We start from the raw sequence: 26,458 nt of genomic DNA, 5'->3' as shown, positions 1-26,458 counted from the left end.
TCCAGTATTGATATCTTCAGCTCTGTACTAAAAAGTATTATCTGATATGCTCTTATTTAGCATCCTTTGGGAAACAAATGGTACCAATTATCTCTCTGGTCAGTTATACCTTAGTTTATGTCAGGCATCCCTAACCTGCGGCCCTCCAGATGTTTTGGCCTACAACTCTCATGATCCCTAGCTGACAGCACCAGTGGTCAGGATGATGGGAATTGTAGTCCAATACATCTGGAGAGCCGAAGGTTGGGGATGCCTGGTTTATGTTGTCCTTTGGCATGTTTTCTGCTTTCTGTCCTTTTGTGAACATGTTCGTATAAGACTATGAAAGAACTATGAGAGAGAGAAAGAGAGAGAGGGAGAGAACTCGTGCCATTTAAATGTATATGGTGGCAAACAATTGCTCTTCTGGTAGTCCTTTTTTTGGAGTACTGCTGGCATAGACAGGATTGTATCTAGAGTCCCAATTCACCACCTTATGCTGTCATTGGTTCAAACACACCTTTCACTTGAGTTGCTACATCTGTAACCTGAAATGGTGTGGGAGGAAATCCAGAAAAAACTTGATAGCCTTACTCAATTATATCATCACCTGAATGAGTCCTTGGGCAGAATGGTGGCAGGTCAGATGGGAATTGTTCTTTAGATTTCATTTTTTGACCTCTACCTTAAATGCATAACTTTCTGCAATTTTTACCCACAATTCTATTCTGGCTTGAACTAGTTATTTGTTTGAACAGAATACAGTGGTACCTCAGGTTAAGTACTTAATTTGTTCCGGAGGTCTGTACTTAACCTGAAACTGTTCTTAACCTGAAGCACCACTTTAGCTAATGGGGCCTCCTGCTGCCGCCGCACCGCCAGAGCATGATTTCTGTTCTCATCCTGAAGCAAAGTTCTTAACCTGAAGCACTATTTCTGGGTTAGCGGAGTCTGTAACCTGAAGCGTATGTAACCTGAGGTACCACTGTACCTGCAATCTTAAGCTATGGCCCTGTACTTTCAAAGAGCACTTTGGCCAATGGATGAAAACGGCCTCCCTTCTCTTCTGCCTTTTCATTTGCAAATGAAATTATAATAAAAGTGATTGATAGTTAATGTCAGGCTTAGAGTGTTAGAGGCTGAGATGCTTTTCCTCACGACTCATAGCCATTTCCATCCTGCTTTTATTTCCTCTCGCCAGATGCTGGCAATTTCTGCCAAATGTTATCTGATCTGGCTTTTTTACATTTCTGTTTTGAAATGTATATTATGATAATGTAGCAAATGAGCACAGATAAGAACTTCTGCTCCTTTCGTCACATGTTAGCATGAGCGCTCATTTCCCCTCAGCGAGCTTAAGAGTGTGGATCTGAATTAATCTCAGTGATATCTTTGTGCATGTCTCTGCTCAGGTTTTCTTGAGTCAACAACAAATTGAGCTAGCCAGAGGTCACAGAAAATGGAAAGGTCCGTCGATTAGTGTGGTGTTTTAAGTCTGTGAGTGTGGATGGTAACCCATTCTGATTCATGCTGACTTTTTCCTGCACGGGCTAAATGCATATACTTTTTTGAGGGGTGGGAATCCTTGTTGGGATAATGGGTGTAAAATAACTAATTATTAAGAGATGTTTCCGAAATGTATTTGCCTTTTCTGTTTCACATGGCAATGATGCTGAGATCTGTTGCTCTTCACTCTACTTAGGGAAACGTTGTGCTACCTGTTCAACGCAGGCACATTTTCATGCTCAATTCTGTTCAAAAGGGTAAGGTAGATTTGAATAAATAACTGGGAATTCATTCACTAGGGCCATGTGTATTGTGTAGTTTTTAATAGAAATAGATGACATCACCACTGCTGTGATACGCAGATATTTCCTGTACTGTTTGTAGGTTGCTACTGAACCTAGAGTCAAAGGAACATAATGCCCATCATCACATCATGCTAATCCCTAATTTAGTGTGATGTGAATGAGTCATAGTTTGCTTTGTGTTCAAGCACTCCCCTCTCTGGTGCAGGTGTGATGAGCAGAATAGAAGCTTTCACCTGTGAGTTCAGTTTACCAGAAATTACTGTATTGTCTGAGCCCTTAACTGATTAATGTTAACTATTGTTAACTATGGTTTGTTTAAACAAGTCAGCTTCATAGCCTATAATCGGGACATGGGTGGCGCTGTGGTCTAAACCACTGAAGCTCTTGGGCTTGCCGATCAGAAGGTCGGCGGTTCGAATCCCCATGACGGGGTGAGCTCCCGTTGCTCGGTCCCTGCTCCTGCCAACCTAGCAGTTCAAAAGCACGCCAGTGCAAGTAGATAAATAGGTACCACGGCGGCAGAAAGATGAATAGCATTTCCATGCGCTCTGGTTTCCGTCATGGTGTCCCGTTGCGCCAGAAGCGGTTTAGTCATGGTGGCCACATGACTCGGAAAGCTGTCTGTGGACAAACGCCGGCTCCCTCAGCCTGAAAGCGAGATGAGCACAGCAACCCCATATCCGCCTTTGACTGGACTTAACCATCCAAGGGTCCTTTACTTTTTTACCTTTTACCATAGTCTATAGTATGAAGTTGGCTGGTTTCAAACAAGCCATAGTTAACATTGACCATGCTATGTCAGGTTCTGTAACGCAACAAGCGGTTAAGCATAGTGGAAGCAAAACACTTCCAAAATCCTCATGGCGGTGCCAGAGGAGGAGAGATGGAGGGCGGGGGGGGGGAGTGTGTGAACCTAAGGTTTGTTCTTGTGATACTAAACTCTGGTTTTGTGTGATGTCCAAACCAGACTAATATGAAAACAGACCTCATAGCAAATTCTCAAGGTGTGGTATGAACCTTCTGTACCTTTCAAATGAAGCTACAGATATGAACCAAATGGAAGCTTAACTGTTAACCCCTATGCTTTAAAAAACAAACAGCAGAAATATTTCTATTGTTATCAATGCAGTCATTGTTTTGATAATTAAACAAATATTTTGATTTTTTAAAAATAATAAAAAACTCTACACTTTTCCAGGGTCAAATCATACAGGCTAAGCAGTTAACATTATGCATAATCAGCATTGGCTTGAAACGTATGCAACTGTTGAATAAAATAAAATTTAAGGGAAGATTTAAAAACAACAACATGGGCATACTATCATTCTTCTTTCTCAGTCTAATTTGGTTCCATTTTGGCTGGCAAAATGTAGACTGTTAAATTCTCTGAAGCTGAGATTTGGAAACTATAGCCGATTTCAAACTGTCTTACCAGGTTTATTTCTCTCCCCCCCCCCCCGCCCCCCCAGTTTGGTGCAGTTTTGACACTTTGCTTGTTTCTCTGAAAGAAGAGCTTTGGGGTGTTCGAAAAGGAAGTACCAGTCGTTTTTTGTTTTTGTTTTGCCAAAAGAAAAAACTTAGGAAAGTCTTTTGTCCTTCGGGATGTTTGTGTATCCTTTTCTTGTTGCGTAGATACAAGAGCGCGTGTGTAACACCCTTCAATGCTAATGAAATCAACATGGATAAATAATGACTACACTTTCTTTAAGGGAGAGAACAGTGTTTTAAAACACATGTCTGTGCACGTTATCCGCATCAGTTATGTATGTCTGCTTATATACCGAAAATTGCCCCCCAAAAGAGAGGCATTAATTAGCCCACACAGAAAGCATATGAGGCAAGGCTACTCTCCCCCTTTTTATTAAATATCTTTGTGGTGGATCCAGAGAGCCCTTTCTTGGCTGTGAGCTTGCTTATGTGAAATCGAAGTCCTTTAATTGGCTGCAGCAAACGAAGGGCTTTTAGAATAACAACAACACCCCCCCCCCCGGTAAAAGATGCTTTGGATTCTTTCAAGAACGTTCTGGACAACTTATCAAAATTGTTTAAGCTAGGAAATCCTTCAAGCCTGCACTTACTGCATTTAGGATTGCCAATAGACCATTTAACAAACAAACAAAAAGAGCCCTGTGCCCTTTTATTTACTTTTTCTGGCTTGTTTCTTTGTAAAGTGAGGGAGTCGAGCTACCTTTCCCCCTTTTGCTTTAAATATAAATTTCTTGTATTTTGCCGTGCACAGTGACGCTTTTGCAACAAGAGGCTGTTTGGGGACAGGGCGCACAGAGTGGCTCAGTTAAGATGCAGTGCTGAAACCATGGTTTGTTGTAAGAAGGACAGGCAGGTGAGCGCCTTGCGTTTGTATGCTCACCTCCATCCCTGGTATGTGGGGAAGGAGTTTAAGGTTTCCTTTCGCCGTTTTGACCAAACCTCCTTACATCCAATTATGAGAAACCGTAGTTTGTTCCAATTATAGGTAGTTTATTCAAAGTAGGATTAGGCTGAAGTTTATTATTATCTTGGTGTGCAAATGACCTGTGCTTTCGGCATCAAGAGAAGTATAGTGTCCCGATCGAGGGCAGTAAGAGTCCTGGTCTATTCTCCCTTAGTCAGACCACACCTGGAGTACTATGTCCAGATCCAGGCACCAAAATTTAAGAAGCATATTGACAAGCTGGAACATGTGCTGAGGAGGGCAACCAAGATGATCAACGGTCTGGAAACTAAGCCTTATGAGGAACAGTTGAGGGAGTTGGGTATGTTTAGCCTGGAGAAGAAGAGATATGATAGTCACCTTCAGATATCTAAAGGACTGTCAGTCACATGGAAGAAGGAGCAATCTTGTTTTCTTCTGCTCCAGAGGCTAGGACCCGAACCAGTGGCTTCAAGTTACCAGAAAGGAGAGTTCAACTTAACCTCAGGAATAACTTTATGGCAGTAAGAGCTGTTGGAAAGTGGAACAGATTTCCAGGAGAGGTCGTCCTTGGAGGTTTATAAGCAGAGGTTGTAAGGCCACCTGTGATGTTGAGATTCTGGCATTGCAGAGGGTTGTACTAGATAATAATTGTATTTACGGGACTGCCTCTCCTGGTATGCCCCGCAGAGGACCTTAAGGTCCATGAATAATCATAGTTTAGAGCAGTGTTTCCCAACCTTGTGCCTCCAGATGTTTTTGGCCTACAACTCCCATCATCCCTGACCACTGGTCTTGCTAGCTAGGGATGATGGGAGTTGTAGGCCAAAAACATCTGGAGGCACAAGGTTGGGAAACACTGGTTTAGAGCTCCCGGGCCCTAAGGAAGTCGGATTATCCTCCACCAGGCCCAGGGCCTTCGCAGTGATGGCTCCGACCTGGTGGAATGCTCTGTCCCATGAGACCAGGGCCCTGCAGGATTTAACTTCCTTTCGCAGGGCCTGTAAGACGGAGCTATTCTGCCTGGCTTTCAATTCGAACTTAGCCTGATCTTTTATTCCCCTTCCTTCCCTCCCCCTCCCCGTTTTATGAAGATTACCTGCTCTGGGATCCCACAGCTAATTCTCCCCTGGTCTCCTCGCTGGCCCAAATAGGACTAATTTAGCCAGCTAGCCCTGGTGATCATCTAATGTTTATTGGATGGATTTTCCCCCTAAATTGATCTTTGAATTCTGAATTTATTGTTATTCACGTTTTATACTGTATTTTATGCTGTTTTTTGTTGCATCAATTAAGTGTTTTAAATTTTTGTTAGACGTCCCGAGCCCAGTTTTTTGAACCAGGAAGGGCGGGGTATAAATAAAAAAATATTATTATTATTATTATTATTATTATTATTATTATTATTATATGACCCTTGGGATCCCTTCCAACTCTTCAAGTCTGTGATTTGTTCAAAAGGATGGTCTCCTTTGTTTAAGCCATCTTCACCTCATAAGTGGGGGAGCCCATGAACCCATGTTTTTGCTTGAAGGATCCTCATTACATCTGAACCAGAGATTATCATGGTGCTAACTCTTTGACATAGCTTTTACACTTGTTCCCCGCCTACACTCAAGGGAGGATGACAGTCCCAACTGTGTTGTGGAAGAAGTGACTGAAGTGGTGAGGGCAGGGATATTTTTGTTGGTTGTTTAACTCTGCAAAGGGACATCTCTAAGTATAATATAGTCAAATGAAAGGGAATCTTCCTTTTATTTAGATATTCAAGTGTGTGTGTGTGTGTGTGTGTGTGTGTGTTCTATGGTTCATTAACACCCACAGCCAGATCAGATTACATTAAAATTCAGCATGCATCACAAAGAAGTAAGGGGGGGAAACCTTAGCAAACCACAGTTCCCAAGATGAGTTTTAAACAGGGTGGATTTGATTTAAATCACGATTTAAATCACTAGTGAGTAAGACTTGATTTAAATCTTTCTTTCTATTTACAGAAAGACATTCCTGCTTAATATTTACAACCAGATGAAAGTTTCATTTTTTGATTAATAAATTTTCAGAGTAGTTTTTACGGTTATATCAAAAATTGTGGATTTGGTTATACGTTTAGAAATACATAGACAGATAATTATGAAAATATTGTGAGGTTTAATAAGTTCACTGTTTATATTTGGACACCTTTTCTGCTGTACTTTATTGGAAGGAGAAAAATAATCATTTCCTTAATAACAATTTAAACAATTTGTTTAAGTAAAACAATAGCATTCTAGCTTATGTATCCTTGTTTGTTAACTGATGTGGTTAAACTTTTTTTTTAAACTTAGACAGAGTTTTAGCACACATGAAAAACTTAAAACAAATCCTTATTTCCTGATGAATAGTCTTTGAACTATAATGTAACCTAAATAGAAAACTATCTTTCGAAAGATTATTTTCCTCTAAAAGCATTTTATTTTAAAAATCCAATTTAAATTTTAAAAATTGATTTAATTTTTTAAAAAAATCTGATTTAATTTTTTAAAAAAATCTGATTTAATTTTTTTTAAATCCATTTTTTATTTTTATTTTTAAAAAATCATTGATTTTTATCCACCCTGGTCTTAAGTTGGAATAAAATTGCTACAAATGTGTATGTGGCTTTTGCTGCTAGCGCGCTTTTACATGTCATGGATTTTTATTTTTATTTTTTTAAAAAAAACCCTGAGCTTCCCATGCATTTTGTTTTCAGGAATAGTTACTATCACGTTGGGAACTGTGACAAAAGTCTCTTTGTCAGGTGCTCTTCTGTTCCTTAACGTTCACTGTTCAGAAGCATGAGAAAGCCCGTGAAAATCATGGGGTGAGCTTGGAAACCTTTGGGTTACCATTTGAAGCCTTTCATAATGCTTTCAAGTGCTCCTTTGGTTGAACCTCATTATCTAGATTTGTATCAAGACTAGAGCCAAAACACCTATCAAACGTGGCTTCCATGTGGACAAGTAAGCGGGATGACCCTCGTTCTTTAGCTTTTTAATGAGATCCATTTATGAGTATCCAAGGCAGAAATCAAAAACTGAATAATCTGACTGTGATGAATGAAGAAGATTGTGTTGACTGATCTTTTGTCAAAGATCGGTTTCACCTTCTTTATTAAAAAAAACCCCCTGAGGTTTCTGAATATTCACAGCAAAAGCATGTCTATGTTTCTTAAACGTGGTGTATTAAAAACTCGTTCTTGCTGAAAGCCTGCAAGCACATTTAAATATATAATCATTACTAACTTTTTTTCTGTTCTCTCCACAGCATGCAAGAGATCCCGGTACTTCAGCTTTCTGATCAAAGTAAGTGACGATGAACAAAAGCCCTAAGTGGGAGGAAATGTGCTGTCTGAAATACTGTACACTCCGATTGGGAGGGCAGGAGATGCAAGAAGCAAATGAAAATAATTATCTTCGTATCTTCTTAGTATAGACCTTCTACAGAAGAAGAACTCTCTGGGAGGTTGCAGGACTAGACTAAGATGCAAAAGAGCCAGCTTTCCCAAGGCCAGCCCTGCCATTAGGCAAGGGGAAGTGGCTGCCACAGGCAGCGTGAAGCACTGGGAAAGTACTGTAGAACAATGCATCCTTAAAGTAGCCTGTTGGTCTTGGATGTAGTGGAGGATGCTTCCAATTAATTGACAGTCTGGTTGACTTTTATGGTCATGAAATGAGATGGGGGGGCTGCCGCCGCCATCTTGTCCTTTATTTGTTTGTTTATTTATTTACTATTCACACCTCGCCCTTCCTACCAATGAGGAAGCCAGACCAGCTCACAACGTGCAACAATGCCAAAAGTGTCTCTGGAACATTTGACGCATATAAAATCCACAGTTCCAAATACAGTGGTACCTTGGTTCTCGAACCTAAACTGTTCCGGGAGTCCGTTTGACTCTCGAAACCGTTTGAAAACCAAGGCGCGGCTTCCGATTGACTGCAGGAGCTTCCAAAAAACATTCGCAAACTAGAAGACTTCTGGGTTTGCGGCATTCGGGAGCCAATTTGTTTGACAACTAAGCTGTTCGAGAACCAAGGTACCACTGTATGAAAATAAAACAGCAGCTGTTAATATTCAGGGTGCAGCAAAATGACTTGGGACGGACCCACCTTGCCCAGAGAGAGAACACATCTGGCATCAAAGATCATGTGATGTGTTGGCCACAGTTAAAATAAGGATTCAAGCTATGAAATGCATCCTGTTCAATGCGCAATAAATCTGGATTTCGGCATAGTTGGGGAGGGAGCTTTGCAAAGGCGAGTGTGCTGGCTGAAGGAAGCTGTTGTGCTTTCTCTTGGGTCTTCCTGTGCCTGCAGATTTAGCACGGGAAAAATGTGTGCCGCTGCTGAATACTGATGGCAGGTGAGCGAGCGGATCCGAGACGTGTGACGTTGAAAATAGTGTTCAGCTCTATGTGCATGTTTCCACAAGGGCAAAAACTTGACATTTCAGTAGCATACCCTTTAAGGTTTAGAATCGACTTGCCATTGTGCTACTTCCCAGGAGAAATGCTTGGAACTGGAAGCCTGGTCCAGGTATTTAAAAAGTCTAGGCACAGCTCAGGGCTCCTCTGCTACTGAAAGAAATATGGGAGGTTGTCAGTTTCTGGCACCCGCTTTCCTAGTTGACTCAAGACTGGAGACACAGTGGTAGAAGGAAAGGGAGCGTACAATGGTTTGGGGAGAGAAACATGAAGTGGGTGTAGGATCTAGGCAGAGCAATGGAACCAAGTGGTGGAGGAGAAGCAGGTCAATGGTTGTAAGTCTGAGGAGGTGTGCCGGCGAGTACAGAAGGTCAGAGAAGTTCAACAGGAGAGGAAGGACCATAAGACCACAGGTTTTACATGCAGAAGGTCCTGACATCAATCCCTGCCATCTATTGGGAGGGCAGAGAAAGATTCCTGCTTGAAGCCCTGGAAAACCACTGCCAATCATAGATTGAGAACTTGAGGTTCTCCAGATGTTGCTGGACCCCAACTTCCATCAGCCTCAGCCAACATGGTCAACGGTCATGGATCAGGATTATCCATTGGCAGACCTCAGGCTCTCAAATTTCTGTGGTCCCCTACAAGACACTAAAATGCTTCACATCCCCCCCCCCGTGCCCTGTTCCATAGCATTGCTGTGGTGCCCCCTGCAGCAGACGCTACCCTGAAACCACCTCTGGGTGGACCACAGCTTCCCTATCCTTGATTTAGACAATGCTGAGCTAGATGCATCGAAGGTCTGACTCAGTATAACTCCCAAACCTGAGAGATGGTGAGTCACGCACTAAATTTTCATTGCCAGTGTGCAGAATACTTAAAACTTGAGCTGGCAGAGAAGAGAACAATTACCATAGGAAATGCCTGTTTTCAGGTTTTGTCAAGGAGGGTGGATTAATGACAAGAGCACTATACTCCTGAGGAGAAAAGATTCTTGAAAATAACAAGAACTGTTTAGTCCCTCAGGCAAATCAGCACCACATCTCCTGGAATGGGTAGCTGGCATGTTGCGTTTGATGGAATCCAGCTCAAGTGCTTTGATTTCTTGTGCCAGCTTTTTTCATCCAACACAATTTTATATACAATTAGGTTATGGCTTCAAGAAATCAGAAGTGGTTGTTCAGGGATAAATCTACATCTACTTCTGCCAGCCATTACATCTCTCGCCAGATTGGTGCATGCTCTAGTTATCTCCTGCTTGGACTACTGCAATGTGCTGTAGCTGGGGCTACCTTTGAAGGTGACCTGGAAACTACAACTAATCCAGAATGCGGCAGCTAGACTGGTGACTGGGAGCGGCCACTGAGAACACATAACACCAGTCCTGAAAGACTTACATTGGCTCCCAGTACGTTTCCGAGCACAATTCAAAGTGTCGGTGCTGACCTTTAAAACCCTAAACGGACTAGGCCCACCATGCCTGAAGGAGCATCTCCACCCCCATCGTTCAGCCCGGACACTAAAGTACAACTCCAAGGGCCTTCTGGCAGTTCCCTCCCTGCAAGAAGTGAGGTTACAGGGAACCAGGCAGAGGGCCTTCTCAGTAGTGGCGCCTGCCCCGTGGAATGTCCTCCCATCAGATGTCAAGGAAATAAATATCTGACTTTTAGAAGACATCTGAAGGCAGCCCTGTTTAGGGAAGTTTTTAATGTTTGAAGTTTTATTCTGTTTTTAATGTTCTGTTGGAAGCAGCCCAGAGTGGCTGGGGAAACCCAGCCAGATGGGCAAGGTATTATTATTATTATTATTATTATTATTAATCAGTTTGGGTGTCCTTAGGTTCTACATAGTTCTAACATTAATGCACAGATGGGAGGGGGCTGCCTGTAATGTAGCCAGAGACAGCCAGTAAATCAAATATGGCTATCAGAGAATGGGCTTTGCCCCTAAAAGAGGCCCTTTTTATTGCCTAGTGCAGGGTGGAGAACCTGCAGCACTTCAGATGTAATTGAACTCTCATTCCCATCAGCTCCATTTAGGAGGGCATGGCATGATAGGGATAAATTGTATTTTCGGCAGCAGTCGACCTATCAGAGCACCAGATGTCTGCACAGTACTCTTAGCAGCAAGAATAAGTGTACAATTCTGATAGTAGAATTGTAAAGAATATTTCCTGCATGAAAAGAGAGAGGAAATGTGGTGTTTTGTTCTGTTTTGTTTATCCTCCCCTCTGTCTTTTATTATCCATAATCCTACCTAAAAAATATATCTTCCGGATAAAACTTGGAGAAGGTTGATTGGTGGTATGATCTTCAAAGCATGGCACCAATTAAGCCTTATCCGCTTTGTGGACTTTCCAGTAGCAGAGGCAGAGAGCCAGTGTGGTGTAGTGGTTAAGAGTGGTAGTCTCGTAATCTGGTGAACTGGGTTCGCGTCTCTGCTCCCCTACATGCAGCTGCTGGGTGACCTTGGGCCAGTCACACTTCTCTGAAGTCTCTCAGCCCCACTCACCTCACAGAGTGTTTGTTGTGGGGGAGGAAGGGAAAAGGAGAATGTTAGCCACTTTGAGACTCCTTCAGGTAGTGATAAAGCGGGATATCAAATCCAAACTCTTCAAATCCAAGAAACAGTCCTGCAAGCAGGAAGCACCTTAGAATCCTTTTTAGAAGCCAGTGAGGGGAATGAAGCTCTGGAAAAATCACTCATTGTCACTGTAACTGTACAATTAAATGAATGCAGCGATGATGATAATTTGAAGCACTCTCCACTTCCACAAACTATTTACTCGGGGACAGTGCTGGTGGGTTTGGTTGCGTTTGGATGGGAGCGTATGGTACCTGTGTAATATTTGCTCTGTTTATTGGAAGCCAATAGATAGCTGCTATCCAGTAGCAAAACGTACGATCCTCCATCAGATTGTGCTTCACTCTCAGCTGATTCACAGCTATTCTCCCCCCCACCCCCCCACCTCTCAGTCATTAAATCTTTGCACCTCCTACTAGCCAAAGGATGTCACGTTGCAATAGCAGGAAAGAGAGTACGCCAAGCCCTCAAGGAGCATTAATGCATTTTTGTTAAAGGCTACCCATATGTTGCCAAGCGATAGTTCTTTTCATAGTAGTCAGAACAACCATACTCGTGATGACACAGTGTCAAACACATATCAATTTTCATAGTTATATTTCTTGATGAGAAATTCTTAAAAAGTAACTTCCCCTTTGTTTAAACCAATTCATGAACCAAGAACTTATACATTGACTACTAATAACGAACCATATGTTGTAGATATTACTCCACATTTATTATGCTATTTTTGTGGTGTACAAATGACATGAGAAAACATGGTACAGTGGAACCTCGGAAGCCGAACGCCTGTAAACTCAAAACGTTTTGGCTCCCAAACGATCGGAAATCGGAAGTGATTGTTGCGGTTTTCAAATGATTTTTGGAAGCCGGATATCCGGTGCTGCACCTTAGAAGTCGAACATTTTGGAAGTTGAATGGACTTGCGGAACAGATTACATTAGACTTCCAAGGTACTTCTGTATACTTATTTGTATAACATTATTCTTGTTGATAAAACCCAATAAAAAGTTATTCCAAAAAAAAAAGAAAAGCAAATAAAAGTGCTTTACAGTTCCTTTAGGCTGCCTATGAATATACTTGTGAAGAAGGAAGTATTTAACCTGGGGGGCAGGATATTATGGGGAATTTTTTTTAATACGGGGGGAATATTATTATTAATAACATCAGTATCCAGCCCTTTTTCCAATGTGGTGAGGGTCTTATGAATGCGTGGATTTACCCCAGTTGATGTCCCTGTGATTGTCCCATGAATAAGGGTTTGACTTTGGATCTCCCAAAGATTTCAAGGGGAGGAGGAGCCAAAAGTTGCTGGCCTTCTGACAGAGAGCCATAGATGTCAACGTTTCCCTTTTTTTAAGGGAAATTCCCTTATTCCGAATAGGATTCCTCGCAAGAAAATGGAAAAGTTGACAGCATTGCAGAGAGCATGGAGAAGGCCTTCTGTCCCATCTCCCTTCTTGTTGCAATGGCTGCTGATGACAGTTGAAGAAAGAGCCTGATGGAGCCTGCCTGACAGATTCCATGTTTGTTGAGAAGATCCATAATGAAGGGCCAACCTTCCCCTGATTGTCAGATCAGCCACAGAGACCAATCTTCCTTTGTGCAAAGGGCAGCTAGAGAGCAGAAAGGAGGTGCCCTTTGACCTCTGCCATCAGCCAGAGGACCAAGGACCATTGGGAGGATGCTCCCCCTATCTGCTAGGGAGAACATCGTGGCAAGTTAGGGCCAACCCATCCATTGGCTAGAGAAGGAACAGCAACAGCATTTTTAGTGAGATATTGCACTTTCAGCGTTGCGAAGATGCCAAATCCCTAGTTGTTACTTCATATGTTCTATTATGATAACGAGCAGATGCTGGATGGGAAATGAAAAGCTCTTGTGAAAACCAGGAATGTGGGTGTGGATGATTCCCTGCTTGTCCCGAGTTCACTGTTTTTAAGAAGCGTTTTGAGAAGAGTTATTAATGCAAAGCAGCGTAGACGTTTTGCTGCATGTTTGCTGTGCATATTTTGACAGGTTGTATGGTCCCCGTCATCACCCCACCCTCAAAATTTGACTTTCTCAGACGCAGATCTAATTTTGCGTGGACAGTAATCACCCGAGACTTCTTCAGAAACTAGCTTCTAATTCCTCTTCTTGGATCGCCTAACAATAGCTGCTGTAGGCTATGCAAAGCATTTTCTCTTCTTGGTGGCTGATGGGATTGGCCGAGCTATGAACTTCGTTTCGTTAGCAGGCTTAGGCCGCGGAGCTGTGAGGCAGCTGTGCACGAGGCACTTGCTTCTGGGGTTTATGTTGTGATTATTTATTTGCAACTTGGTGGGGCTGTGTGTGTGTGTGTGTGTGTGTGTGTGTGTGTGTGTGTTGCAGCTCTCTGAGTATTTCAGAGGCTAAAGAAATGTGTCACACAACCGGTGGAAATGATGTCAGTCATGTGGAAGCGAGTTAGACTGAAATGACTTTAGATAGCAGTTATGGAGAGACTGAAAGCTAAAGTACAGGTTTGCTGTACATTTTTGTATGCATGAATGTATATGCATAGTTAGAACATACTGTACATGCATGTACATGTATGTGTGTGTGTGTGTATACACACACACACACACACACACATTGTCAGTGCTTTTTTCTTAAAAATGTTTAGGGGTACTCTCATTTTGACTCAAAATCACCATTTTATAGTTCAAATCGGGGGAAATAAATACAGTAAATGGACAAAAGTACAAAGATTCACAAAACGTTTAGGGGTATGCGTACCCCCGCGTACCCCCAGAAAAGAAGCACTGCATATTGTTGCAGATTTTTTGGGAGGGAGACACCCCCTCCCCAAACCCTAGAAAATAATTATTTGATTATTTGTAGTATGGAAGAGAAGACTGAATGTCAGTGAAAAAGAACAAGCCAGGCTTTCTTCTAAGACAGGGCCTCGCCTGGGATAGAGGAATTCACATGACAGAAGGTGTTGTTGATGGTCAATCTAAGAGGAATCTTGGGCCTGGGCAGATAGAGGTTGCCATGGTGATGGGATGTGCTGTTTTAGGTGACAGGAAAATAGAGTTTTTAGAGCAACAGGCGTTGTGAAGAAGAAGGGAGAACAAAGACTGGGGCAGGCTGGCTACAGGACCAACTGTTTTATATTGGATATGTGATTATTAAGGAAATGGGGACACTTGAATTGTGTTCACTTAAAAAACTCTGTGAACTTTTTGGCTACACATCAGGTCTGCTCCTTCATGTGCAAAAAGCATTCACATGCTAAAAGTTGTTTGATGCGAGTCTTTGGAAACTAAGAAGTCCTCGGTTGTGCTGGTGTCAATCATGCAAAACAAGGGACAAAATATTTTTCTGTCAAGTATCCTGAGATGATCTTCCTTCTGGTAAACATGTTTTCTGATCACTAGTATCAACCACTTAGTTCACTTCTTGCCTTCCTAAAACTCTGTTGAATAGTTTAAGCTTAGCCAGTGGAGGGATCAAAATTATGTCTAGCCCAACTTTGAAGACAAGGGGGGAGGAATATAGCTATAGCCATTTGTTTCTCTGATTCCTGGCATGGCATGAAAATTTCCTCCTTACCTCTTGCCAGCCAGCTGTTTCTTTTCCCTTTCCCTTCTCATTGAAGTCTTGCTAAGACAGATAAACGCATGTGTAGCACTTAGCCCTTTGGCTCTGTGTCCTTAAAATAATAATAGTCAATTTTGTTTTGTTATTTATTTCATTTAGAAGAGGCAAGTGAGCTTGTTCTTGAAACTTAACATTCCAGTTACTGAATCACATGAGTATCCAAATTAGCATCAGATTGTAAGATTTGCACAGAGTAGGTCCTAGGGGAGAGTCTAGCATAGGCCAAATAATATAAGATAATTTTCAAGCATCGCTACAGTTTAAATATTTGAGAGCCAGTATGGTGCCATGGTTAGAGGGTTGGGCTGGTAGCAGGGTTCAACCCCCGATCAGCTATGAAGGGTGACTTTTGGCCAGTCAAATTCTTTTAGGCTCACCTCCTGATAGCTCATTTGTTGGCGCATGAGATTCTTCTCACTCTCCAATTTCATGATTTTATGATTCCATGATTCTATACCTCGCAGGGTTGTTCTGAGGGTAAAACGAGAAGAAACAGACTGTGTATTCCACCTTGGGGAAAGTTGGGATGTGACTGTAATAAATAATTTCTTGCAAGAAACCTATAAACTATGGACAATGCATATTCATGTGGCTTCAACCCTGCATATACATTTGTTTGACACTCTTGGTTCTGCTGAGTTTCCCAGACTATCTGTGCATAGTTTTATTAGAGGTGTATGGGGTAACCCAGCCAGATGGGCAGGGTACAAGTAATAAAATGGTTATGCATGTCACCTACATTTTAAATACGTCTCGGAGGAAACACATTGCCTGTTTTAGTTGTGTAACGTCTGGAGCTACTTTTTGTAAGAGATCATCAAGTGAAACTAAGAATGCATTTAAAAGACTTTCTCAGATCATACAGTATCAGTATTATGTCTTACTCATATTTCAACCTTTGACACCTTTAACTTGTTTCCTTGTGTTATCTTTAGAAGCAACACTTTTTTACCCGAAGCTCTGTATGTATGCATGTGTGGTTCTTCTGTGAGGGTAGTTTCTTTTACAAAAAAACAAAAAAAAACAAAAAACCAAGCTACTGCAATGACTCATCTAAAGTGCAAAGGGGCAATTATTTCTGTGTGCATTATTATGCCCGATTTGCTTTCTATTTTTAAACAACATGCTTCTGCGATGAACAAGTCCATACTCAAAAAAGCAAAAGCAAAATTCAAACAGATCGTCTGCTGTAGCTGAAAAAGGTAAAGGAAATAACACGAGCCGAGAACAACATTTACAGCGTAAGCCTTGGTCCACTGCCTGAGTCTAGTACCCCTGCAACCTAGCAATACAGGAGAGATTTCAGGGATTACGTTCAGATTAAATGCCAACGAGAGCCGAGTCCTGGCGAGATGCCATTGAGGTCACATGAGGATAATCAGAAATTTTCATAGTTTAAACTGAAATGTCTTCAGTGTGGCTGGGCCCCCAGTGCCAATGATTTGGGTTAAGATTCCTAGATCCTTCCTGTGTGCATCATTGTTCATTTACCAAAAAACAAAGTAATAAAAATCATAACAACAACCCTTTTGCTGTTGTATCAATACATTGTAGGTCCCTTTGTGTCAGACTTTCCCTTAAAACTGTACTTACAAGGAATTACACCTATAATATAAATTAAAGGCTGTGTTGCTCATTTTGAAGTTTTTCAGAAGTGAAACCACAGTATTGCTGCACTCGTGTTACTCAAGACAGTGTCATTTTAAACTGAAGCAGAGCGAAGGCTTTAAAAGTTGGGGTGTACATATCCCATGGAGGATAGTCTTCAGTATATTACTAAAGTAAATGCATGAAGCTACTTTATCAACATCAGAATCATATGTTCCAAGTGGCTTTGGCTCTTCGACATCTTAGGTGGACTTTCCCCCGCCCCTCCAGTCCTGGAATCCTTGTAAATGAAACTATACGAGATGGAATTTGTGACCTGTGTAGAAAGCATTTCCTCTCCCTGAGCTATAGTTCTTTGGCTCTCCCGTGGTTTTTGGCTCTCCCGTATTCAGCAGTATTCAACTGTTGTTGTTGTTGTTATTTATTATTATTATTATTTATACCCCAGCCACTCTGGGCGGCTCCCAACATTCTGTCTTTATGGACAGAATAAATGGGTGCCCTGCGCTTGGTTTTAAACTTACTATATATAGTGGGACTGAAGCGCAAGTAAGGGTTGCGTTAGTCAAGTTTGCTAGGGCTACTGTACCATCATTTTTAGACATATGCAGTAGTTGTTTGCAGTTGATTGTAAAGATGACATATCAGTGCTGTACTGCCTCTTTCATAAAGCTTCTTTTAATACTTCTCTTTATATCTTTTGTCTCCTTGCCTTATAACTGCCTCTCACCTCACATTTTATTCTCGCAGCAACTCTAGAGGTGGCTTAAGGACTGAGAGACAATGACTTGCCCAAGGTCACTCTCAAAACAGTCCTCTTCCTCAGAGACCTTTAGTTAGCTGGTGTTTTTTTTTTTTTTTAAAAAAAAGAATAACAGAGAATATGAAGGTTTAGGTAATGTGTGAAAAATGACAGTTTATACTTACAATGTAATAGAAAGACTTGTTCACAGACACAATGCTGTGTAGCATTGACTTCAACTGCAAATAATGCAATCCTAAGTGGAAGCAATTTACGAATGTTGAATATATATATTCTTCAGTAAGGGAGATTGCACACTGAATTGAAGGCATACCTGTGCTACCTCAAGTTATCTCCTTCAAGGTTTTTGCCTTTTATTCGGAGGGTTGTGGCCCGTGGCATAGCATGGTTTGCTGGTGCTTGCGGTAGGGGTGCATAATTCATTCTTTTGTGCTTCCTTCAGGGGAAGGACTAATTTTTGTAATGTCATATTTCTTGACTTTTAAGAACCTGGCGGGCTTCTTTTACTCAGTTGCTGTAAGCATAATGCACTTACTCCTAATGTTTTTTTTTAATTTTAATTCCTCAATCAACTCCACCCCAATATTCTACTTTAAAAGTTCACCAGGTGTCCCCATATTTGAAATAATTTACAAATATATCTGCCGTATGGCTTTCTAGCATTTTACAGATCTTTCTGAAGTTGACAATATTTTTTGCTTCCTTTCTACCAAGCAGCATGAAACAATTAAATGAAGGAAAATATGAGTCAGGATCATTTCACTTTTTAAAAGGAAAGCTGACGCCCATATTTCTGAACTCTGTGACCGCTGAGAAAATGAATGGACACAGATATTTTCACATCTGCCCGAAGATAGTGATTTGAGTTCAGTAGGAGTAGGGATGAATGAAAATGAGACTATTTTATCAGCATGTGCAAATTCACTGTTGACACCAAATTATATGGAACATCCATTGCTCATCCAAAGTTAAACACTTACTCATACCTTGGATTTCAATAGAAGACTTAAGCACTCCCATTGAAATAAAATGATTTTTTAAAATGTTTAGCTCAGGCCATATTAAACTATGGAGCACTCATATAATCCATGGGCATTATTCAACCAGGCTTTACTCAAGAGTGAAATTATTGAAACTATTGAAATTAATGTTTATTAATTTTAATGGGTCAACTCTGAATAAAACATATTTGAATACCACCGTATGTACTTTAGTTATGCTAATTTGTGAATGCAAGTATTCACAGGGCTATGGACACAATGCAAAGTTCTCATTCAGTTCCATGTCTAACTTTCATTTCACAAATATTCGTTCTACTTGTCAAGTTGTTATGTCATCTTGTTGCTCACATTTGAGCATTACCTATTTTTTGGAAGTTTGTGTACAAATTTAAGGTGTTTTTTCAGTGATGACTATTCATTATCGGCCCTGGAAATAATTTTACTAGTGTTGCAGGTTATATAAAAGTACCTGGTTTAATTCCTCAAGAACAAACTAATCACAGGATGAAAGAGGAAAATATTGTTTTACACAAAGATTGTTACTTCAATGGGAATATGATCAATCACGTATCAGTGTCTGATAGCAAGCTAAAAATATTGGTGTATGATATGCATAAGGTAAATCACACCTTGGCCTGTTTGAATGGTTTTATCCGTAAGTGAAATCTAAAGCGCAATATTGTTTTCCTTGCATAATTTACATCTTTTTGCATCTGTTCTGCAACTTTTTAGTGTGCTCCCAAATTTATTTCAATGATTAATGGATCTTCTCTGGTCTCTTGAATCCTAACCTATTGTTGCAAACTGAATATTACATATATTAGACTACACTTTACGCAGTTAAGGTGAGGTGGGTGAAAGCTACTTGTATACCATGGGCTAATTTCACTAGGATACAGTAACTTGGCTCATTTAATCACCACAGATGGTAAAAGCAAGCCCATTTTCAGACCCAATGGCATGGACTATAGAGTAACGTTTTCTAGTTTACTTTTGGAAGGGGGGAAAAAAGACAAACACATTGTGCCATGCTAATGCACGTTCACTATTGTGCTGCAAAATATGACAGACCAAATAGCACATGTAGGTGGAGGAACGGATAAACAGATTTGGCAGATTATTTTAGTTTGTTGTGCTTCTAAAGATGTTTAGCCCGTATACTATATTCAGCCATAACTCCCAAACTGTTTGGGAAACAAATTAAGCTGAAGACAGATGACAGTGTTTCTTCCAGAATATCGAAGACAGTATGAAAGCATGCGAATCTTGCCACTTTCTCAGTTTTCAAATCTTGAGAATTAGTATAGTGTGAGGAGAGATGAGGAACCCTTTCAAACTCTGTTTGATGAGAGAGGATCAAAGAACAAATAGAAATGTAAATATCAATGGAAATTATTATTCTGCTGCCAGCCAAATACCTAGAGCCAGTGTGGTGTAGTGGTTAAGAGCGGTAGTCTCGTAATCTGGGGAACCGGGTTCGCTTCCCCGCTCCTCCACATGCAGCTGCTGGGTGGCCTTGGGCTAGTCACACTTCTCTGAAGTCTCTCAGCCCCACTCACCTCACAGAGTGTTTGTTGTGGGGGGAGGAAGGGAAAAGGAGAATGTTAGTCGCTTTGAGACTCCTTAGGGTAGTGATAAAGCGGGGTATCAAATCCAAACTCTTCTTCTTCTATAACCTGTCTCTGATCCGATACCAGTAGCAAAGAGCTGCACCCAGGGAGAAATTCAGACACTGTTGCACCCGCAGTCCTGCTAAGCATGGTGGCCAAGGCTGGGAGGACAAGCACATCACTGTGCAAACCTGGAATTAGTGCAGTGACTGGGCTTGGATTGGACCCGATGCCACCACATGATCATAGAATCAAGAGAGCTTAAAGGGATCCCCAACGGTTATTGAGTAGTCCAACTTTCCTGCAATGTAGGAATAATTATTCACTTCTGCTCAATTCAACTTCAAGAACAGCAGCAGCAGCAGCTGAGAAGAGAAGAATTCTAGGGTATATATGGCCGTCGAGACCATATAACACCAGTCCTGAAAGACCTACATTGGCTCCCAGTACGTTTATGAGCACAATTCAAAGTGTTGGTGCTGACCTTTAAAGCCCTAAACGGCCTCGGTCCTGTATAGCTGAAGGAGTGTTTCCACCCCCATCGTTCAGCCCGGACACTGAGGTCCAGCTCCGAGGTCTTTCTGGCGGTTCCCTCCCTGCGAGAAGTGAGGTTACAGGGAACCAGGCAAGAGGGTATTTTTGGTAGTGGCACCCACCCTGTGGAACGCCCTCCTGTCAGATGTCAAGGAAATGAACAGCTATCTGACTTTTAGAAGCCATTTAAAGACAGCCCTGTTTAGGGAAGTTTTTAATGGGTGATGTTTTATTGTGTTTTTAGTATTCTGTTGGGAACCGCCCAGAGTGGCTGGGTATAAATAAATTATTATTATTAATATTATTATTATTGGATAATAAGCTGGAAGGGACCCCTAGGGTTACTTAATCCAACCCTCTTCGATGCATGAATCTTGCCTACAGGAAAGATCCCATTTGCTCCTATGGGATGGTTCCTCTTCTACCAGAGGGGTAATTGCAGCACAGGGAGAAGGAAATCATCGTCTAGATGCAGCTGGAGATGAAAGGTTGAGCCTTCTTCCCTTGCGTGTCCAGTACAAGTCAGCCTCTCAATGCCTGTAATTAAAGAAAGAAAAAACTCCTGGCATGCTTCCTGGCTTTTTCAATTAAAGTAATGCCTAGTTTGGCCCTGGGTGGGATACGATGCTCTTTAAGATCGCAGCAGCATTGGCAGATAGAACAGCCTGGGAAAACACCCTTTGGAAAACAGTTGCCCCTTATTCATTTCATGGTGCAAACTGTCCCCTGATCCTTGGATGAAGGGCGGCATATAAATTTAATAAATAAAATAAATTTCCTGTGGCAGGAGAGTGTAAACCTCTCTGGTTCAATGGAAGATTGTACTAGGCACTTATACAAATGAACAACATTGGAGGAACATCTGAAGAGAGCATCTTCAGGGCAAAACCCCCCCCTATACTAACTACGGATGCATTTTAGCCAACTAGGTTTGAATTCAAATGATCAGAAAACACATGGTAGACATATGAGGAGAACAAGTGACTGTGGTTCTTTTGTCTGTGTAAAACTTACGGGAGGCAGGCTTCGTACCATAGTAGGTTGAGGACTACAATTCTCATTATTCCTTACTATTGACCATGCTGACTGCAGCTGAGAACTGCAGTCCACAACATCTGGAGGTTGCCATTTTGGCAGGAAGATAACCTTTAGTTATCTCCAAGAAGGACAGGATTCCCTGGAAAGAAGCTGGAACATTCCCTGAGCTGTTTAGAAAAGGAGTGAGGTGTGTGAATAAGTCTAAACATTGGGATTTTGCTAGATAATGCATTTTCTTCTTTTTGGACAGCATGGTTTTTGCCATGCCACATGTACAGACACGTGTCTGTGTGTGACATCTCTCACTTCTTTTAAATTATCTTCTAACTGAATCACATTTCCGAGCAGTTGGAACCATACAGGTTTCTAATAATGATGATCATATCTTTCCCACCAATCTGAGTTACCTCTGCAAAACCTCCTACGCCTTGTATCCTGGCACTGATCTTATCATTGTCAAGTGGTAAGAGCCAGGAGCAGGTTAGTAATAACTCACACAGTGTCAGTGGAGTTAACTCTTCATTCAAAGAAACAAACAGCTCAGGAGGCCAGGCCTAGTGATCGTGACAACTCTTCCAGTAGCTCTTGGTCCAATGAGGAGGTTGTGAGGAGTGACGGTCCCACAACTTTCCTCTGCCCCTGGTTCCTTGCAAAACACCTGAGGCTCCTTCATCTTGCCTGTGTTTGCTTCACCCTCTTTATACCTATTCTGGTTCTGGGAGACCAGGGGGAAAGGAAGCTGGTCACCCCCCTGGCCCCTTCAGCAGCCTGCCATCTCTGCCTCTTGGCCCCCTCCTCTCCAGCCTCTACTTCTGCATCCGCTTCTGGCCTGCTCTCTGCCACAGACTCTTCCTGCTCACTAAATCCTGTTACCTCTTCAGCTTCCAACACCTCCTGCTAGTCTGCTCTCACCACTCATCCCACCGCCAAACCCCTGGCTCTGAGCCTTCTTCCCTGGAGGGCGGGTTGCCTCCCACCCCTCGTTTGCATCCAGCAAGACCTTGACAATCATGAAAAAGACTTTGGACTGACACTCTCTGCAAACATAATGGCATCTGGAGCACGATATGTTAAATATTGCAGATGATTCTTACTTTAATGACCCTGCTGATTTCTGCCACTGGAACACTGCCAAGTATATTTAAGAAGCCCCACCCACAACCTTGAATACAAACACTCCCCCCCCCCCCTGCGTGAGTCTGCCATGGTCAGACTTTGGAGCCGCAGAGTGCAATTATCAAGCTTGAATGTTGGTTACGGTGTTCCTCCTCTCAGCAGTTGCAGTTACCAAATTCTTTCCTTTAGCTCTTTCTAAAAAACAATACTGACAGCAATCCGGTTTTCCGTGCAAACCTCTGGACATTTTTGTTTTTGTTTTAGCTGATCCCACTGCAAATTAAGGGCTCTAAACTTTCGGTGACTTTTCCTACCGAAAATTCTGAAGGATAATAATACTTCCCCATGACATAAATGATTTGCAGTATAAGGAAGATTGGTTAATTATACATGGAGTAACGTCATAGAAAATAACCAGAGCGTAAGGAAGCTACGCTCTGTGGCCTCTACCTTCAGTCTTTTGGCTCAGTTGGCGCACTGCGCTGAACTTGGAACAGTATATTCTTTTCTTTTCCCCATGCAAGCACTGGCTCCATGCTTCCGTTGTAATGATTTTAAGTTACATACTGAAACCGCCACCAAGATTTCTGTGAATCTCTGCAACTGTTAGCTTAAGAAAGGAAGACCATGCGTGGCATTCTTGCCTCCATCCTGTATTCCTGAAGCGGGAAAAGCTTAATCACAAATGAAAGCGTAATATTGGAATATTTATTTATTTATTTATAAACACATTCATGGGCCAGCTTTTCAGGAATGATCTGCAGAATGATCTAACCCTAATAATAATAAAATAGAATATCAAATACATTCACACACGCACATACACATGAAATCTGTTTTGTAAACTTTGCCAACATTGACCAGATAAACTACGTTTATTAACTACAACTTTTATAAAAGCAGAGATTTAGATTCCAATAAGCACTAAAATTTTTTTTTTTAAATATTTCACTGAAAACAGCAGTAACAAACCTTAAGAAAGGCCATCCTAAAAGAAAAATTTGCTTTAAAAGTTTAAAGGCCAATTATGTTGCAATCAACTACAGTTCAGTAGGGAGGGGGTTTTACAACCTGAAAATACCGTATTTTCCCACATATAAGACGCCCCCATGTATAAGACGCCCCCTATTTTTGGGAACTCCACATTAAGAAAACACCCTTCAGCACTACCTGTGTATAAGACAACCCCCAATTTTAAACCTATTTTTTTTTGTAAAAAACAACCCCTAATCTTATACATGGAAAAATACGGGAATCAGTTTCAGAGCCATAGAAAGAACATCAGCTTATCAATGTATTGTGTCAAATGGTATACATGCAGTAGTATTTAGCTTAGTATTCTCCAGGGTTTTAGACAGGACATTCTCAGCACTTCCTAGCGATGCCAAGATTTGAATTCAGGACCTTCTGCATGCAAAGCCCAAGTCCTGCTATTAAACTACACTACGACCCTGGGGATCCAATGATGGCTTTGTTTTGAAATAGACCGTTTTGAATATTGTGGTTTTGATAATGTATTACCCAACCATACTTTGGCTCACCATGAAGTAAAAGCTACTTTATAATTCCTTTTTATTGTGGCCTGCCGCAAATTCAATGCTTGCATCAAATGCATTTTGTTAATTCATGTAAACAAGCAAGCAAACAAAAAAGGAATAGTCAAAGCTAATGATTTGCCCGAGCAAGTGGCAGCAGGCAGAACTGTTGGTTGTTTTTCATGAATATGCTAAACAACCCTCAACCTCTCCTTTTTCACTAGAAAGGAAACTGTTAAATGTTGGTACAACAACGGTTGCTGATGAATTGAGCGTGCTGTTAAAACCCAGTCCCGCTACCAAGAAAGTGGAATTGTTTCAAATTGGCAGAATCGGACTCTCCACCCTTGCTGAGATAAGGGACAAGATGCTGCTATGTATTAGAAATGGAGCAAAATACTGTAATTTTCCGTGTATAAGATGTGTTTTTCCTCTAAGATATACAGATGACACAACCTTGATGGCAGAAAGTGAGGAGGAATTAAAGAACCTTTTAATGAGGGTGAAAGAGGAGAGCGCAAAATATGGTCTGAAGCTCAACATCAAAAAAACTAAGATCATGGCTACTGGGCCCATCACCTCCTGGCAAATAGAAGGGGAAGAAATGGAGGCAGTGAGAGATTTTACTTTTTTGGGTTCCATGATCACTGCACATGGTGGCAGCAGTCACGAAATTAAAAGACACCTGCTTCTTGGGAGGAAAGCAATGACGTTCACAACCTCTAAATCCACAAAAAGCGACATGTGTGAATTATGAATTATGAGGTATGCTTTTGGGTTGTCATCCCCAGAAAAGAAAAGGTTTTAGTATATGATTCAGCATTTATTTATACTGTTATGAGTTTGTGGGTGCCAGACCTCTTTAATCCCTGCATCCAGCAAGTGTTAGAATTTTATAAAGCTTTGGGGTATTAAATGGGCTGCCATACCGCTGTAGTCCATGGATCCAGCAAGTCTTAAAAGCTAATTAAGCCAGGCTAGCTTCCTGATTGCCTGGGTGATGGGCCATTCAGAGAGCAAAGGATCAAGGGGGCTTGGTGTGAGACGACAAATGGGTGCCCCCCTCAAATAATAATAATAATAATAATAATAATACATTTGTACCATGCACATCTGGCTGAGTTTCCCCAGCCACTCTGGGCGGCTCTCAACAGAATATTAAAAACACAATAAAATATCAAACATTAAAAACTTCCCTAAACAGGGCTACCTGCAGATGTCTTCTAAAAATCAGATAGTTGTTTATTTCCTGGACATCTGATGGGAGGGTGCTCCATAGAGCGGGCGCCACTACCGAGAAGGCCCTCTGCCTGGTTCCCTGTAACCTCACTTCTCGCAGGGAGGGAACCGCCAGAAAGCCCTCGGAGCTGGACCTCAGTGGACCCCATCAGCAGAATGATGGGGGTGAACATGCTTCAGGTATACAGGACTGAGGCCGTTTAGGGCTTTAAAGGTCAGCACCAACACTTTGAATTGTGCTCGTAAACGTACTGGGAGCCAATGTAGGTCTTTCAGGACCGGTGTTATATGGTATCAGCGGCCGGTCCCAGTCACCAGACTAGCTGCCACATTCGGGATTAGTTGTAGTTTCCAGATAGAGTTTAGAGTAGAGCACTTAAGAAGAGGTTGTTGTAACGTGACCTAGAAGTAAAGTTGCAGGCTAGAAACCCAGAGAGGCAGAGCACAATGTTTGATTTCTGCTTGAATCCAAGCCTGTGGCTATGGAGGAACAAGCCCCTTTGGTGGGTGCTGGTGCTGTGAAACCCACCCATCATAACAGGCTCATGTTGTACAGTATATATGTGTAAATAAACCATATATCTTAAAGACAGCACAGTCTCCTCTGTGCCTCATTCCCAAAATGGAACACAAACCCTAGATACACCTGGAAACTCACAATGCCATAAGAAGTGGGAATGGGTGGGGGTCACAAAGGTCATATTTGATTGGTTTAAAAGAAAGAAACACCAAGGTCAGGCAGTCTGAATATTCTGTTACTCAATTATTTTCTTTTTTAAACCAGATACCTAAAAGTCACTATGATTACTGTAAAACTGCAAGCCATAACCTTAATGAGCAAGGGTGATTTTCTTCACTGTGGGAGAAATTGTGTTAATGAGCTTATAAATCAATGGTAGCTAAATTTGTCTCGTACTGAGTCTTTGTATCCAGCCAGACATTTCACCAAATCAACTTCCGGCATTTTAGAGAAATAACTTGCTTTCTTCAAAGAAAACCAGTAATGTGTGGGTACACAGGCTTTGAAGACCAACTTCTGGCTCCCACCCCCAGATTGTATCAGAAGACTCATCTTTATAACCCTCCTTTCCACCCTCAATTAAGATGTTTATAATCTCCCGTCTTAATTTACCTGAGGTGTTAAATTCAGTATGGCGCTATTGGGC

At 41.6% G+C, this 26,458-nt stretch overlaps 1 protein-coding gene across 1 annotated transcript in view; it reads left to right on the top strand.

Moving 5' to 3' along the window:
- THRB (thyroid hormone receptor beta) overlaps positions 1 to 26,458 on the top strand; it is a 163,420-nt gene that overhangs the window by 47,949 nt on the left and 89,013 nt on the right. Inside the window, exon 3 of the mRNA XM_083706033.1 lies at positions 7,483 to 7,520. The gene's annotated coding sequence lies outside the window, so the exon portion shown is untranslated. The remainder of the gene's footprint in view (positions 1 to 7,482; positions 7,521 to 26,458) is intronic.

Source organism: Podarcis gaigeae (assembly GCF_964106915.1).
Source record: "Podarcis gaigeae genome assembly, chromosome: 12".
NCBI lineage: Eukaryota > Metazoa > Chordata > Lepidosauria > Squamata > Lacertidae > Podarcis > Podarcis gaigeae.
This window is presented reverse-complemented; position numbering and strand designations above follow the sequence as displayed.